This window comes from Phragmites australis, chromosome 16, assembly GCF_958298935.1.
Source record: "Phragmites australis chromosome 16, lpPhrAust1.1, whole genome shotgun sequence".
Lineage (NCBI taxonomy): Eukaryota > Viridiplantae > Streptophyta > Magnoliopsida > Poales > Poaceae > Phragmites > Phragmites australis.
The window spans coordinates 6,133,602-6,139,446 of NC_084936.1; the positions used below are offsets into that span (position 1 = coordinate 6,133,602).

The 5,845-nt window shown below is 40.2% G+C and overlaps 1 long non-coding RNA gene across 1 annotated transcript; it reads left to right on the forward strand.

Annotated features, from left to right (window-relative positions):
- Nucleotides 1–449: 449 nt before the first annotated feature.
- LOC133894860 (uncharacterized) lies at nt 450–3,116 on the forward strand. Its single transcript, XR_009905536.1, has 2 exons — nt 450–1,040; nt 2,753–3,116. It is a non-coding gene; the product is annotated as an uncharacterized LOC133894860 (long non-coding RNA).
- The last annotated feature ends 2,729 nt before the right edge of the window (nt 3,117–5,845 follow it).

Sequence of the window (5,845 nt, forward strand, 5' to 3'; positions counted from 1 at the left end):
GGATACGCATGAGTTAACGCCACTTGATAAATTCCAAATTATTTTTACATGTTGTTATTATGAACGTTTTCAAACTGAAAGCATAATAATTGTAGGTCAACAGCATCTACGTCAGCGGATGGTGCGGACTCGCAAGGTCGCGTCGCCGGCCGGTGTCACTCGGGTCACGGAGAGATCGTTCACTCGCGTCATATGTTTTGCGCCACTCGCACGCCAGCCTCTTCTTGTTCGACCACACGCAAAGCGCGCGGCCGGGAATCTACCCCCGCTCGGACCTTTTTTTTTCGCGTCAGAAATTCCAGCGTCTGAGCAGCTTAGCATGCTCTAGGTAAAAGTGGTACGAATAATTTTAAGAAGGTAAAGACTTCTTTACAATTGTGCGTGCATTTGTCGTCCCGCATATATGCTGTATCTACCGTTCGTCTCCCATCCGAGGTCGGTAAGTACAATAACAACTGAATTGTGTTCACATGGTAGGTTCTAGACAGCGTTCACATGAGAGCTCCCCAACCAGCGCTGGCTCATTTCTACCCTCGTTTTATCTCTCCTCACTGACTCTCTCCTCACACCTAGCAGGTTGTGACCACACGAAGCTTCCCCATTGTTGGGCTGGAGCTCACCTGGGTAGCGACCGGAGCTCCCCCGTGATAACGGCTAGTGACGAGCCCATTCCCCCTCGCGACGATGTCATCCCCACCCCGTCATAGTGCAGATCCATGGCATCTTCCTCCACAGTTGCCATAGGCACATCGTCATCCCCACCCCTTCACCGGAGCACGTCCAGGCGTGGGCACCGGTGGTGGCGAGCGGCTTCCTCCACGGCCATCTCTCATTGGCGATTTATAGTTTTTTGTCGATTTTCTCCATTTAGTCCTCTGATCTGTTTGATTTAATTGGTGATTCGTTCATTTATCCTTTTATTTTGGTGCTCACGATGGTTAGGGTTTGATTCATGGTGTAATTTCTTTGTGTTTTTTAGGGTCCGGTTGAATTGGAGCAAAGGGAGCCTGGTGGAGGAATCGAGAATTTGCGATCTGAAGGTTCGATTTGATCTATTTTTGCTCCATTATTTCTCCTAATCTATTCGATTTGATTGTCAATTCATTCATTTATCCAAAAAAAATTTGTGTTCGTATGGGGTAGGGTTTGATTTGCGGTGTCATTTTGTTGTGTTTTACGGTTAGTTCGAGTTGGAGTAAGGGAGCGCGGCGCAGGAATCGAGAAGTTCAGATCCTGCTTTTGGGTGAGTAGCGCTCCCATTTTCATGAAGATTTGTGCCGGATCCCCTTTTTAGAAAATTTGTTACTATCGAGGGTCGTGGTGTTCAATTTCAAGTGTGCAGTGCCAGTCTACTTGCTTAGTGAGCTGATTTTATTGATGATCTAAAGTGAACATTGAAGCTGCTAGGCTAGCAGTGATGAGAACTTTTTTTGAGTAGTATTGGTTGAAGTCTATCTGAAAGTTCATTTTATCATATGCTACTTTTGTCAGTAAAACATGGTTATAGCCTGTAATAAGATTAGTTCGTTTAGGTTTTACCTGATTTTGCTATGACATCTGCTCAGCATGGTACTGGAGATTTATGGCATGTTTTCGTTTTTCTTTTAAATTCTGTAAAAGATGATGTAATTCCGTTTTCTGTTAGTGTAACCTTGGGTGTCCTGTGGGAGAAAAGGTTTATCTAAGAAAACCGGTTTGCAAAACGCAAATTACGAAAATCTTCATTTCTAGTGAATCTGATTGCACTGAAAGCATTACTCCTTACTCCGGAGCACAAGTGCTGCTTGTTTTTCTATACCATAGATAAAACCATGTGCTAATTTAGCCCTCTACATTACTTTGTTGGAAATTTTCAATTGCCTCAGACTCAAAATGCCTTTATCACCTTTTTTTTTTTTTTTTGCTTTTCACACTGACCTAATTTGCCTATGGATTCACTATGGTTTACTTATGCATTTTAGCAAATCTGCCTATTATCCTAACGTCTTTTAACAAATGATGCACAATAGTGATTTTTCATATAGGTTTCATAGTTATGATTTACTTCTTTTTGTTCTGTGGTAGATGGATGTCAATAGCATGCAAATTGAATCATGAGCTGCTCCTTTTTTCATGGTGATGATATATGCATGTTCACCTATTTATGTGCGATGTGCGATTCATATTTGCACTCGTGATAATAAATAGCTAAAACTGTATGGGTACTGATCTGATTTAACTGTGTTGGTAAATTTATTATACTATGTAGGCAAATCTAAACTATCATGTTTATGTGAAATCATGTGTTTTTTTGAGTATGCAACAAACTTGCTTACTAGACTGTGTAGATTTGCCTATGAACTTACAACAACTTTCTTCTAGTTTTTTGTCGACTTGCTTAATGTTTTTCGAACTTTGCAAAACTTGATCGTAGAATTATATCAAATTGCTTACAGGTATGCAATAAGCTGTTTTCTTGGATTGTATAATTTGCTTGCTGATAAGTAACAAATTGTGCTGAATTTTTCGATGATTTCTCTCTCAGATTAGATATTTGCACTTGTTGGTTCCATACAAAATGCTCTGATTTTTTTGCTTGAAAACAGGGAGCAGATTGATCTGTTTTTCCTTTTTTTTTTTTGCCTTCACATTGTTTCTAATTTGCTTTCTAAATCCAGTTTGATTTGCCTTCATGTGGTTTCTAATTTGCTTTCTAAATCCAACCTGATTTACTTACACATTTTAACAAAAATGCTTTTTATGTGAATTCCAGTGGACAAGCAGAATTTCGAGATGGGCTTATATCATGGAGAATTCAGGCTACAGTAAAAAATTGGACATATCTAGTGTGTCACAGGTGAAGTGCTATGAAGCTTAATGCTATGGAAATCAAGTCCAGTGTTGGAGTTCAATAAAAACTATACTATCTACAGAGAAACTAGTGAAAATATCATGTCCTTGTTCTGTTGTTCAGCACTTGTAGTGATCTTTGTCTTGTTTCTCTTAGGCACTAGTGAGAAACTTGTGAAAATTAGAGAATTGCACTTCAACTTTTTTGGTTGATATATTCCTAGGAAGAGTACAACAATCAAGAATATTGTACATATCAAAGTGATTTTCCATTTTATTTGTAGCTATCCTAATTGTGCTTCTCAGGATCAACTATTTATGTGCAAATATTACATTGATTTTTGTTTTTTTTCATAAACCTGAGAGCTATTGCTTTAACTGAAAGAACTTTTAATTTGGTTTTGCTTTTGTATGATCACTGAAATTTTATGCCAATTTGTTTGTATATTTTTTCTATCTTGCTTCTGAGCCTATTCTGATATGCTTATAACATTTAACAAAATTGCTTATATAGCTGGATGAATATAGAAGAATATGAATTTTTTCAACTTTTTTTTTTGTCTGTTTCTGCCGCACATTAAAGTGGGATATAAAAACATAAGTGCTGGAAGCACGCCGCTAAGCAGCTCAAAAATGGAAGGGGACGCGCGTGTCTGACTGTTTTTTGCCTTAACGAGGTGTGCGTGTCTGATTAGAAAACCAACTAATCAAGTAATTTTCTAATTAAGGTTGTGTGGACGGATGGGCTAATGCATGCACTGGTCCTTTTAAGAATATTGGGAATCGTTGTAGATATCGGTTGGATACGGATAATCCAAATCCAACTGTGGTAGGATATGGCATTGGTAAATTCGGGATTACCTGATAATTAAACACGGACTATTCGAAGTTTAAAATAGGATTACCCGGCAACTTTTCTCAACCCAACCAAACCCAAACATAAACATAACTCACTAGCCCAGCTCATACCCGCCCTGAAGCCCATATACCCATGTCTAATACACAATCCGCGCCAAGACCTAAGTATGAGAATCAATTGATATACTTGTCAAGAAAATCTATTGGCCCACTTCATGGCTCGGAGATAAAAGCCTCCGATTACATTGCTTCGACTTGGCATAACAACCGACAATCTGTAAAAGTTTGTTATAATATAGGCCCATCTTAATCAGGAACAGCCCAACGGTGTGCACACGCCTACACCATGCCGCACAAGCCTCGCCACGCCGAGGTTACAGCCGGCCTACGTGGCGTTGCTTCCAGTCCTAGGAGGCAACACAACCAATGTCGTCAACACCAGTCCTAAAACTTTAATTAAAAACAAAAAATAGTACGTTGGAACATATTTTATTAGTGACCACTCTGTTATAATATGTTATAATAATCATGTTATCATATAGCAAAAACTAAGAATTTAAAAGTAACATCACTGAAAAGATACAAGATGTAGTGTAGCCGCTCCACTTTTATTGATCACTATGTGTACAACTTGAAAACCTCTTTCTGTTCTTATATTGTAGGGAGAGAAGAGATCTTTTTACATGGATGAGCAAGAGGATCTCTTTATATGAATGAGCAATATAGGACTAAACTTGCTAACAGTAATAGGCCTCAACGTCCACATAGACCTAGTTTAGATTAAGTATGTGGCCTATTAGATAGGCCTATATTATACTCCCTTCTTTGCGTTTGCATTTACTTAGTAACTTTGACCACTTTTCTTGTTTGCATATACTTGTCACCTCTACATGAAGATTTCATTTCCATTTTTACCTTTCTCTATTCACTAGTGTGCGCTCAAACTATTATGCCATGCAGTACAGAAAAAAAAATTCAATAACACTGATTAAGAAAAAAGGTATAGAAGGAGATTTTTTTTAAGGCTCATGGTGAAACGGTTCAGGACAGCCCAATGTAGCATCAGAGTAGCACAACAAGGCCCATTTCTAACAGCAAGACGAATTATTTTCATCGGCTTCAACCTGTGACAATTTTTTAGGCACTGTTTGTTTCGAATGGTAAAAGCTGGATTCTGATCAAAATCTAAAAGCTGAAACAAATAGCTGAATTATAAAAGTTGGATTGTGATTACAATTCAAAAGCTGAAACAAACAGCTGGTTGGAAAAGCTGGATTGTTACAATCTAACACCCAGATTGTAACAATCTAGCAATCTATCTTCCACCAGATTGTAACAATCCACAATCTAGTTTTCACAATCCAGATTTTACAATTCAACTTCTTACAATCCATAATCTATAAGTTATTTTTTCACGATCTACAGCTGAAACAAACAGAGCCTTAATTAAGAACATTTTGGTCACTCCATGTAAAAACAATGATTGTCTTGGTCAAAGATGTCGAGTGAAAACAGAGGGAGTAACACTTGTATTGAGTAATAAAAAGAAAAACGAAGTGCGACAAGATGATAAAACATAGCTCATATTCTTCCCTTATAGTGCGTGTGAAAGGACAACTTCAAAGTGGCCAAAGTCAGAGGAAAATCACATCTGACACCGAGAAACCGGAGAAAACAGAACAAATTGACTCCGAATCGAACACGACACGGATTATTCCCATCAAACCTAAGCGAAGCTCCAACTTATTTTACCCCATCCATCACTCGCATGATCCACATCTTCGGCTTCATTTTACTCATTATCGACGGCTAACCTGCTACGCACGGAGCACATGGATCATGACCAGTGACAGGCCACCCAAAAGCAGCACAAAGAAGCCAAAGCCCGCAGCGGGGGAGGCCATGCTGTCGGCGAGCCCAGTGAGGGCCGCAGAGGAGGCGAAGATTCCTGCGATCGGAAGGAGGCGCCGCAGGTGTTCGGCCAGCGTCCCGGAGTTGCCTACCACCGTGCCGAGGTCGTGCCCCAGCACCGCGCCGGCGCTGTCGTATGCCGCGCCGAGGTTGGAGTCGCGGAGCGCGCCAACAATTCGCAGGGCGCGTCCGGCGTTCGGGCTAGCCTGGCGCGCGAAATCGCCGGAGGAGTCGAACACCACGCCGG